This window comes from Ictidomys tridecemlineatus, chromosome 9 (genome assembly GCF_052094955.1).
Source record: "Ictidomys tridecemlineatus isolate mIctTri1 chromosome 9, mIctTri1.hap1, whole genome shotgun sequence".
In the NCBI taxonomy this organism is placed as follows: Eukaryota; Metazoa; Chordata; class Mammalia; order Rodentia; family Sciuridae; genus Ictidomys; species Ictidomys tridecemlineatus.
This window is the reverse complement of record NC_135485.1, coordinates 57,598,380-57,610,140: the sequence shown is the minus strand read 5'-3', so window position 1 is coordinate 57,610,140 and position 11,761 is coordinate 57,598,380.

The window sequence follows — 11,761 nt, the reverse complement described above, 5'->3', positions numbered from 1 at the left end:
TGAGACTCAACTTTCCCAGCCCCGCCCACTCCCCGCCCCCGAGCCGCGGCCCCCGGCTGCAGCTGGGCTGGGACTCGAGAGCCAGCCGCACTCAACACTTTTTTCTTGGTTCTTCCAGTCACCCGCTGCAAAGAGCGCGTGGTGCAGCATTCCGCTTGTGTCCCGCGCGTAAAGAGCTCAAAAGCGCACAAAATTGCGCGCGCGCTCCAGGGTCCTGGCCCACACCCTTCTTTCTCTGCGGCTGTCGGCGAGGTCCTGTCCAGCCTCGCGCTCCGACGGGAATCTCGTTTCCCCTCCCCTTTGACAAACAGCGCGGCCAGCCCGAGGCCAACAGCTTCCAGGAACTTGAGGCTCAAGAGGCCGCTAGGCGTCGGTGACGCGCGGTCCAGGGCCAGCTCCGGAGAGGACGTGTGTTCGAACGGCGGGGGGGGGGGGGGGCGGTGAGTAGGCAGATGCGGTGCCCAAAACCTGCCAGACCCTATGGAAGCTCCATCGGGCAACCAATTACTTGCGCTTAGCCTCCCTAAGCCTTTGCCTCATCATCTACAAAATAGAAGGATAGAACTGACAACGTATACATCTATAAATGCCAAGTATTTCAACCACTTCCTCTCATAGCTTCTTCCTTGAACTGTGTGGTTGCTGCAAATTGTGCGCCCACCTATCTGGACTGGATAGTGTCCAGGCACAAGCTCCTATACATAAATTTAATAGTAAAAATAGCAGTTCCTTATTAAGCGCTGTTTGTATTCCAAGTGTTTTATATATGTGTTTATTTAATCCTCCCAAAACAATAGCAACCCTGTAAGCTAAGAAGTATACACTACCCCGCCCCCAAATTCCACATCCTCTGCAAATGTAATGACTTTACAAACTTACTTTCAAGTTTCAAGAACATCCCCCACCTTTGTGTCTGAGCCAAATCCAACTGCTGAAGGCCACAGATGGCAAATATCCACCTTGGAGTAATTACTAACATGCCTCCTTAGAGTAGGACAAATGATTCCAATGTACCCCTTGCTAGGAACAATCAACTTCTGACAGGAAGCTCAGCCTTCCTGCAGGTGGCAAATTCTACTATTATACAGTTAGAACACACACACACACACACACACACACACACACACAATTATAAGGGAGGGGTGGAAGGCAGGGTGGAAGGCTGGCTGATGCCTACTGGGTGTCTCCTCCTGGGTGCCTAATGGACATCTCCAAGCCAGCTCACCCAGATCTGCATGCTTCAAACCTGGTACTTGCCCCACAGTTCCTCATCTCAACAACTGAAAACTATATCCTTCCTGTCATTACAAACAAAACAAAACTACTTCAAGCCATCAGTCAGGGTGATTTTGTGTAACCAAGACTATCATGCCAGTCCTCTGCTCAAGATTCTCCTATTGCAAAAACCTTGAGGACTCTGTAGCATCTGTCCCCCATGATCTCTCAGGACTCATCTCAAACTTGTCCCCTCCAGCCACACTGACTTTTTTGCTTTACAAAGATTCTATAAGCATTTTAACACAACAGAGAACTCACCTTTTTGTCACATAGGTTTCCTGTCTTCAACTAATTATGGTGTCAATGGAGGATTTGAGGGACAAACCATATCCAAACCATAGCAATTATTATTATTATTATTATTATTATTATTTAGCAGGAATTGAACCCAGGGGCGCTTAACTACTGACTCACATCCCCATTATATTTTATTTAGAGACAGAGTGTCACATTGAGTTGTTTAGGGCCTCACTAAGTTGCTGAGGTGGCTTTCAACTGGTGATCCGCCTGCCTCAGCCTCCTGAGCCACTAGGACTACAGGCATATGACACCACATCTGGCCCATAGCGTGTATCTTTTATAATAAACCAGAAAATGTAATTAAATTGTTTCCCTGAGTTCTAGCAAATCATAGAACCTAAGGAGGGAGTCATAGGAAACGCCAGTTCATAGCTGATTGGCCGGAAGTAGGAGAGGCTTGGACGTGGGATTGGTCTCCAAAGTAGAGGAAGTCTTGAGAAATTGAGTCCTTAAACTTGTATGATCTTGGTGTTAGAATTGGATGAGATCACAGTACATCAAGCTGGTGTCCACAGAGAGTTGGAAAGTTGCTGATTGTGGAACTACCCTTTCTTCCAGTTTTGGTGACCAGAAGTGAAGTAGCAGAGAATAAACAGTACTTTTCCATTGCCTTTTTCCTTGTCATTCCCAGTGCCCTCACCCACTCAGACCTCTCCTTCATCTGTCCAAACCACTACAGTCACTACCCAAGTCAGCAGGGTACCTCTATCTGCTCAGGTTCTCATCCACTCCACAACTATTCCTGATTTAATCACACTCAAGTATAGTCCTGAGTAAGACAACGCTTATCTGCCAGATTGAGTTCAATCCTGATTTTAGCCTTCAAAGTGTCCTATGACACAGCTCCAAAGACCACTCCATGCCTTTCTCCACTAGTTGTCTGTACTCCAGCCCAACCAAGATTCTCCTGCCAGAATCTTCATCATTGATCAGAACATTTCCTGATGCCACTTCCTTCTGTGAAACTTTTCTCCAGCTAAAAATCCCTCTCCACACCCCCCATTCCTCAAATTGATGTCATTATTTTATTTGAACTCTGAACACATTGTAACTTTCTTAGAACAAAATGTGAGTTTTTCTTGTATAATAGTATTATTTTTGTAGTTTGTCTAATCCCTATCTTAGATCATATATTCCAAAAGGTCAATGCTTGTTCATTCTTTGTATTCCTTGGAACACGAAGCCTATCTTCTAAAGGCCTCCCTCTCATTGTTCTTGTTTATTGAATACTTAAGATATGCATGCACAAGGCTAAGTGCTTTGTGAGGATTATCTCCTGTAATGACCTCAGAGGAGTAATTCTGCCCAAGGGCATTCAGATGATGAGTGACAAAGCTGGGATTTGAACCTGGTCTTCTGACGCTCTAGCTACACTGAATTCTGATGGCTATTAAACTATGTTCAAATTTCAAAGCATAAATTTTAGAGGTGAGTGTGCAAATTTGGATGTGTGACATGTGATATCCTTTCTGGGAATATGCCAACATTTGTGGTGATTTCAGACACATTCTTGGTTTGTAATTCTTCTGTCTACAAGCCCTGCCTCCCTAGGGAAATGTATTTATCACCACTAGCACCTGTCCAGTGCTGTCAAACCTCAGCTCCTGGGTCTCCACATAACATTCAGCACAAGCAAAACCTCCCTGCAAAGCAGTCATGTTGGAGCCACCCGGCTTCAGGTTTCACAGAGACATTTTCTAGCTGCAACTGTTTGCAAACCTCTGACTCATCTTAGTTCCAGAATAGACACCAAGCTGAGCTGCTATGCTAAATGATGAAACCTCTAGAAAAGGAGACTCTGTTGGAAAAACTAGCTCACTGTATAGAGAAAAAATAAAGCTGGATTACTACTTTGTGCCACATAAAATGGCAGACACAAGAAAGAATAAAGTCTTAAGTGTTATTGGTAAAACTACAAAGCTAATAAAACTAAATGTGAGAAACTATCATTGTGACATTCCTTAACACAGGAGACAACCTTTTTTTTTTTTTGGACTTGGAATTGAAACCATGGAATTGTAACCACTGAGCTACATTGCTACATACATAGTCCTTTTTATTTTGTTTTGAGACAGGGTCTCACTAAGTTGCTAAGGGTCTTGCTAAGTTGCCCAGGCTGGCCTTAAACTTGTAAGTCACTGGGATTACAGGTGAGTGCCATCATGTTGACAGGGATGCTCTTTCTTCAGTGCCTGGAACAAGTCCTGAAACATAACAGGAACTTATGGAATGCTTGATTGGATAAAATTAACAATATAGAAATGTTCACTCACAGGTATCCACATGAATGAAAATTAAAATAATGTTATGCCATTTTACATCCATCAGAAAGGCAAACATTAGGCACTGCTTTTGGAGAAGTAAACAGGTATAAACAATCTGTAAGAATTTTATGAAATTAAGAATGCATATACCCCAGGACCCAGCAACCCCACTCCTCAACATGTGTGGCCTAGAGGCCACCTAGCTGCACGACAAAATGAAATCGCTAAGTAAAATATGGTGGATGCCTATGAAGTACTGCATTACTATGTAATATTTACTGAATGGATAAATGGATTTCAGGAATGGTAAAGCTCTAGAACATATTACCAAAATTATAGCAGGTGAGTGTCCAGAGATCCTTCCTTCCTTTCACTGACTGTTATCTTGTTGAGAGAGAATGAAGTAGATTAGACAAGGTCAGAGGTAAGAAAACCAAGACGAGGACAACCTGGGGTACCTTTACCTCCTGTTTCTTGTCTTCTTTCTTTTTTCCGTATTATTCTTTAACTGTTTTCCTGATCCCACCCACATGACCATGATACCAAAAATATTATTTTCTGTTAACCTTTATCAAAAAGAAAGCTGATGGGATGCCAATACTTTATAGAGAATTTGGCTGAGAGTTTAAAGTAAAACTAGATGGAGGACCAAAAAAAATTTCTAGTGGAAAACCTTTACACCCTGGGCACCTGCACGGAGGGTTTTGCCCTAACTCTTCCCACCAAAATGTGCAGCGTGGACTATGAGGGCACCACTGTTGCCGCCCAAGGGAAGACAGGCTAAGTCACAAAGAAATGCAACAAGCCAAAGTCATTTCCAAAATGTTCAAACTCACCAATATCAAGAGGAATACAAATTAGAACAACATAGCAATTTTTGTCTAATAGGCAAAGTTTTTTTTTTTTAAAGAACACTTATATTCAACCCCCGAAAGAAGAAAAACATAGAAAGATGTTTAGAGGCAATTTATACAATACACCCAAAGCCTTAAAAACCCAAACAGAACAAACAACTTTGTGGATATGCCCACACTTGTCTGGATACACACATACATTCTCTTACTCAGCAATTCCACTTCTGAGTGAGTAGAAGTCAGGGTTGCTGCCAAAGATCCCACACTGCACAGGACAGGGCAGTAAGATTAACCCTGCCTGAAACATGGATCTTCTATGCTGAGAAACTCTGTCCTAGAGCATCTGAGCCAAGAGGATTCACAGTGCCTCTTACGACCTAGTGACCTGGTCTCAGAATCACCCATCACCAATTTCACCACATTTAATTGTTAGAATGGAACAATTAAATCCAGCCCACATTTAAGAAGAGAATTAAGGCTGGGCATATGCCTGTAATTCCAGCAATTTGGGAAGACGAGGCAGGAGGAGGATTGCAAGTTCGAACCTCACAGCAATTTAACAATACCCTGTCTCAAAATCTCAAAATTAAAAAATTTTAAAAAAGGACTGGGGATGTGGTTCAGTGGTTAAGTATCCCTGGGTTCAATCCCCAGTACCAAAAAAAAAAAAAAAAAAAAAGAGAAGAAGAAGGAGGAGGAGGAGAAAAATACTTAATAGCTCCATCTTGTGACCAGAACAATCTGTCCTCTAATCTGTCCTCTAACCACAGATTATTTACATTCCTCTTATATATGAAATGCACTTACAAAATTCCCCCCAAATCTTATTCCTTTATAGCATCACCTTAGAATCCAGAATGTTAGAATCCAAATCGGGCTCAAGTACAGATGAGACTATATAGACGTGATTCCTTAAATAGTTATTCTAGTGCATTTCCCTTCAATCTGAACACTTCTTTAGAGACAAGTTAACTGCACCCCACCACAACCACCCAGCAGACTATGGTAGCAGAGTTGTAGGACAGTCACCACAGAAAGAGGGAAACTGGGAACCCAGAGGAGTCAATGCTCTGAAGCAACTAACTAACTAACCAAGGAAGTGCTGGGGCTTCCTCCATTAGAACTGTGTCCTGCTACTGCCTGAGAATAATTCTCCAGGCCTTTGACTCCGCTGTCTGGGTTCTGTCCTGAGTCATGTGTTCTACAGTGGAAGTACACATTTATAGCTAAGAACTTCTCTCATTAGCTCTCTGTTATTTGAATTTTACAGACCCAAAGGGTTATTTTCATTTTGTACTGTCTCTGACCCTTTTAGCCCAAGATGACGATGTTTATACCAATATAATTCTTTGAAAAACTCTATGGGTCTCCAGTGAATTTTATTGGGTCCACACAATTATTCAAAAGTCAAAGCCTCAAATCTCTTTAAGCTAAGCTCTTGCCTTCCTTGGGTTTCTGTTAAAGAACATCCTTCAGCTTCTTAGAAGCTCTGTTTTCTGATCCAAAGAATCTGTGCAGCAATCCATAGCATTTTTAGTGGGCTTTTTGTCAAAGTGACTGGGACTCTGAGGCAATGCTTTTGATCTTCCTGAGGTCTTAACAAGAGATTTAACATTCACACCCTTGGATTCATCTTTAGACCATGTTGCAGGAAGTATCCTGGATTTGCCCTCTGCTCTAAATTTTCTTAAATTTAAGCATCATTTCCCATGTGTGAGACTAGTCATTTTCAAAAACCATAAAATTCCAGTTCCTTTTTAGTTGTCCCGTTTGCTTATCTCTTTGCGAATTTTATTATAAGCAGTGAATAGAAACTAGCATTTTCTGTAGAAAATATTTCTAGTGAGTTCATCCAGTTCATTAAGAGCATTTGCCACTTTCCATGTGTGTTGGAAAAACAAACTGCATATGTTTCCTCTGTTTTCACACCACAATTGATAGAGAAGGCTCCTATGATCAAATGTGTGCACATTCTCCCACACAAACCGAGCAAGCAACTCTGAACACCAGATGTGTTCTCTAATTGAGTTCAGTTCTGATGCTGTCCTCCTGGAGATAGCATCAGGTCCCACAGGTTGACAGCTCAATCTCAAGACTGTCCCTTTCCCCATTTCAGATGCCAGTCCAAGGCCCAGGTTGCTTTTAACTAACCCACCCACTATAAATTGGGTCCTTGGGCTAGACGTGTAACTCAGTGGTAGGGGATGTGCTTAGCACATGGGAAGCTCTGGGTTTAAGCCCCAATACCAAAAATAAAAATAAAATATCATTTGAATTAATAGCTTTTCCAGATGTCTGATGGGAAGATGTAGCATTGACCAGGAAAGAGCGAATCCCTGAATTCTGAAATGAGAACATGTGGGAAGATGCAGATGGCTTCAAATACCTTAAACTCCCAACCTAATGAACTCATACCACGAAGGTCTGCTAGAGAACATAACTGGCTCTTGGACTCAGCTGCTGCCTCCTCTGGATCCTCTACCCTCACACAGAGGTTATACTGTGTGAGGGTAGAGGATCCATGGGCTACTCCCAGCCAGTGACTGAACTTAGCAGATGTACCAAGGCAAGACCTTCTGGCAAGTTCTGAGACTCCTCCTCTGGACAGCTTCAACCATGACTCCTCACTAGGCCTCCAGAACCTTTATTCACATTGTGCTATGATCCAAGATTCTTCTTATACCGATCCTCCTTCCTTCCACAGAGATCAGACATGCATCGCAGTCTAACAGCTCTCCTTATCTTTTCGTGTTTACTTCCCTAGTGAAGTTCATGAACATTTAACCCCACCTTAACATCTGGCTTCTTGGCACACCTGAACAAATGCCATTGTCCTCACCAGAGAAATTATCTCCACATCTCTATGTGTGATGAGGATTTCCCATCTTCCATGGACAATGGAATAATCGATCTTTTTGTGGAATTAACCTTGGATTTGCTGACCTGGCTTAGCAAATCCATCCTCTTCATTCTTCACCCCAGCATCCCTCACTGCCTTGAATCTTATAAGCAACAATGTGCTGGTGAAACCAATTGTACCAATTCGTAAAACCTCACTAAATTCCTGACGAAGACTGAGGAATTTAATGAGGCCATTATTAAAACATATATATTTACAACAAAATAAATGAGTCCTTACAAAGGTAATGATTCAAAAGCTTATCACTCCCTAATTATTGAACAACTTTACATTGTTTCCTATGCTCTCTGGTTATTTATATTCATTATATTGGGTGTTGGAAATACTATAGAATGGTGTGCATCTTCACTTCTCTATGGATTTTGGAGGCCAGATTTACACTTGGTCTTAGCCAAAAGACTGAGAAGGAATAAGGAGGTCAGAACTAGACATGCTGTTTCAGCTCATTTCTTTAGTCATCTGAGAAGCTGCCAGCTTTGAGAGCAGCATGAACCAAGAGAAGGTTTTCTAGCCAGTCCAGGAAGCACCGCCCTCTGGGCCAGTGGAGCCAATGTGCTTTCAGCACCTGTGGCTGCTGAATGCAGCTTTGGTGTGTCCAGAAAGGAGAAGCATAGCACAGACTCTCGGGGTTTTGCAGTCGAGCCACAAACCCTGTAGCTAATAACTATTCTCCCTTTTGAGAAACAGATCGGGGCTTCTTGCTGGGCACTAGTAAATACAGCAGTCTGAGGGTGACACAGTTGGTACCATGTGACAGATGCCCATGATAAATAGGGGGTTATCTGATCCACCAAGCTGTAAAGTCAGCTAACATTTCGTGTGTGTGTGTGTGTGTGTGTGTGTGTGTGTGTGTGTGTTCATGTGCCAGACTCTGTTCTAAGAACTTCTAACATTTCTTCTAATCCTCACCACATTTCTGGAAGATAGTACTGTCTTTTTTTTTTTATGGTCCCTATTTTTAGGTGAGAAGACTAAAGCAGAAAGAGTGTGTTGGTCAGCTTTTCTTTGCTGTAAGCTAAAATACCTGATCAGAACAATTGAGAGGAGAAAGGGTTTATTTTGGTTCAGTCCACAGTCAACAGACTCCATTGCTTGGGCCCAAGGTGAGGCAGAATGTCATGGTGGACGGGAGGTGGTGGGAGAAAATTGCTTACTTATGGTAGCCAGGTAACAGAGAGAGAGGAGATCCAAGGAAACAAGAAATAATCACCAAAGACCTCCCCCCAATGACCTTTCTCTAACAGTCATGTTTCACCTGCCTACTGTTACCACCCAGTTAGTCCTCTCAAATTATTAATCCATCAAATGGATCAACCCACTGATTAAGTTACAGTTCTCATAATCTAATCGTTTCACTTCCTATGTTAAACCAGGAGCTTCCGGAGGACACCTCATATCTAAACCAGAACAGAGGGGATAAGCAATTTGTCCAAGTTATAGTTAATAAGGGGCACACCTTGGTTAGAATCTACCCCCTGGCTCCAAGGTGCCCATGTTTCATTGCCAAACTATATTGCATCTCATGATCCAGTGGAAGTCTTCTGTACTTGATGGGGCTTGAGCAGACAGCGAAGACAGGCGGATTGCATGATGTGCCACTCCCACCACACCACCCTTTCCTCCTCAGTCTGCACAGCTGGGCACTGGCCACAAGAGGACAGTTGCAACATTACAGCCCAACTCAAAGGTAGTACTGAAGATCAGCAGGGAAGGGAAATTTTCCAGAAAGTAGAATTTTAAACATTTCATCTTTCCATAGTTTAAACATCCCCACCAAAACTCATTCTGAAATTTAACTCCCATTCTGAGGTTTTAAGAGGAAGGAAACAATCTGACTATGATATTTAGAGGTGAGACATTTGGTAGGTGGTTAAACTTCAATGAGGCAATAAGGGTGGGGCGCTAATCCGATGAGACTGCTGCTTCAGAGGAGAGAGCAGAGCTAGTATATTCTGTCTTGCCATGTGATGCCCTGCGCCCCTTGGCAGTCCCCACCAGCAAGAAGGACCTCACCAGATCTAGTAGTTACTAGATCTTGGACTTTCCAGTCTTGAAACCATGAGCTTAATCATACCCTCCATTTATTTATTTGTTTGTTTGTTTATTTGCAGTGCTGGGGATTGAGCCCAGGGTCTCATGCATGCTAAGAAAGCACTCTACCACAGAGCCACATTCTCACCCTTATTCTTTACAAATTACTCAGTCTGTGGCACTCAGTTATAGCAACAGAAAAATGAATTAAGACATATCCTGTTGACCACTGTATCTGAAAAGAGAAATGGCCTGAGGCACACATATTATCAGTTAATAGTCAGTAGATGATGTTTTAGCTCAGCAGCCTGAGACTTGGAAGGCCCAGAAATACAAGGCTATTCGCAAGAATGTTTGAGGGAAGAGATATATATGAACTCAGAGAATGGATACAGACTTGACAGTATTTAGTTCTTTGTAAATATTCATCAAAAGACCTTCTTGAGAGAAGAAGTGTTGAATAATCAGGTGAAAAGTTGACCAGTCCTCTGCGCGTCACCTACTCCTTCCTCCAGGCACTCCAGTAGGGTCCAACGACTCATGAACAAAGTGGGCTTGGTGGTAGAATTGCACATTGAATGTGGGTTCAGCTGCATCAGAGCTGATCTGGCTATTGCTGCTGTTGAATATTTAGTTGTTCAGTAATTAAAGCCAATCACAAGTCCCTGACATGCAACAGGCTTGAATATAACAAATCCAGGAATAATGTGGCCAGGGAAGGAAATGAGTTCTTTCCCCCCCCCACCCCATCCACTGCCAGAACACTTTCTGCTTGGCACCTGAACTCGGAATCCTGGGACTAAATGTCAAAAGCCTGCCACATCCACAGATTTTTGTTATCTTCAGGGCATCCTGGAACCAATTTCAACAGATACTAAGGGATGACTTTATTTACTCAACCAGCAACTAATGCCCTTTCTCCTATAGCCAGAATACACATGAGTCTCAGAGCCAAGGCATTAGGAGGAAGGCCTCCTTAAGGTTCACCTGCAAAATTGTACCTTAGCCCCAGGACTGTGCTCTGATGATTTAAAAGCTTGAGAAAAGACTTCCACCAGAAAAACAAAACAAAGCAATATAGTTCCATTGATTTAGAAGCTCAGACTGCTACCCAGTCATTGTGGGTAGCAGTCTGATCACTAACAAATGCAGACTGATTTATAATATTCATGGAAACCAGGGGACCTCTTGGAGTTCCTTCATATCCAGTGATAAAAAGTCCTGTGTCAGGATCACCAAGGCCCAGACTCTTTGTGAAGAAAGGTTTAGGTCACTCTACTAATTATATAATTCCTACCAGCCAAGTGACTAGCTAAAAATAACAAGCATCTGGCATGGAAAATAGATGAGGGAAATGATATAATAGCAGCCATTGCCTCTTAACCAGTTGTAGAAATGAATATCATTGCTGCTGTATGCATTTTCTTTTTTACCATGTTATATCTACCATATTTTCCAAAAAGCTTCTTCTTTCTCTTTTCCTACTAAGGGTGTGTTACTGGTGATCAAATTCATAATGTAGTTAGTTGAGCATACAGATTATCATGATGGGATCATGACAGAACCAGAGGATGAAAGGCCCTCACCCAGAGGTTTTATATTTAAGGGCAGATGCAGTAATGAATAAAACTTTGAACTAACCACTTTGGAGAAGATGATTGTGCCTTCTTCTGTAGAATGGATGATTGTGTTAATCAAGGAAAGTCCTTTGTGATACTTTTTACCCCAACCAATGCTAAGGATTGAACCTAAGGCCTCACTCTTATATTAAGCATATATTCTCTTACTGAGCTACATCCCCAATCCCTCTGCTCTTTTTAATTAAAAAAAATTAAGAAAAATTTTAAATTAAAAAAAATTAAAAAATGAAAGGTGTGTCTCCTCACACTGAAGAATCTGAAAATGCCATATGCAGTCTTCCTCTGCCTGCCTCTCTCATAGGTATGGACCTGGGTTCCACCCATCAAATACCTCACTAGAGACTCTGAGGTGGAGTGGGCAGAATACACACTGGGACAGGTGGGTGTGACCCTGATGCTGTACAAGTATAGAGGTGTGGCTCGGTGACTCTGGTGGTGGCATCCAGCATCCATTGCTGATGGCGACCTCCGTGC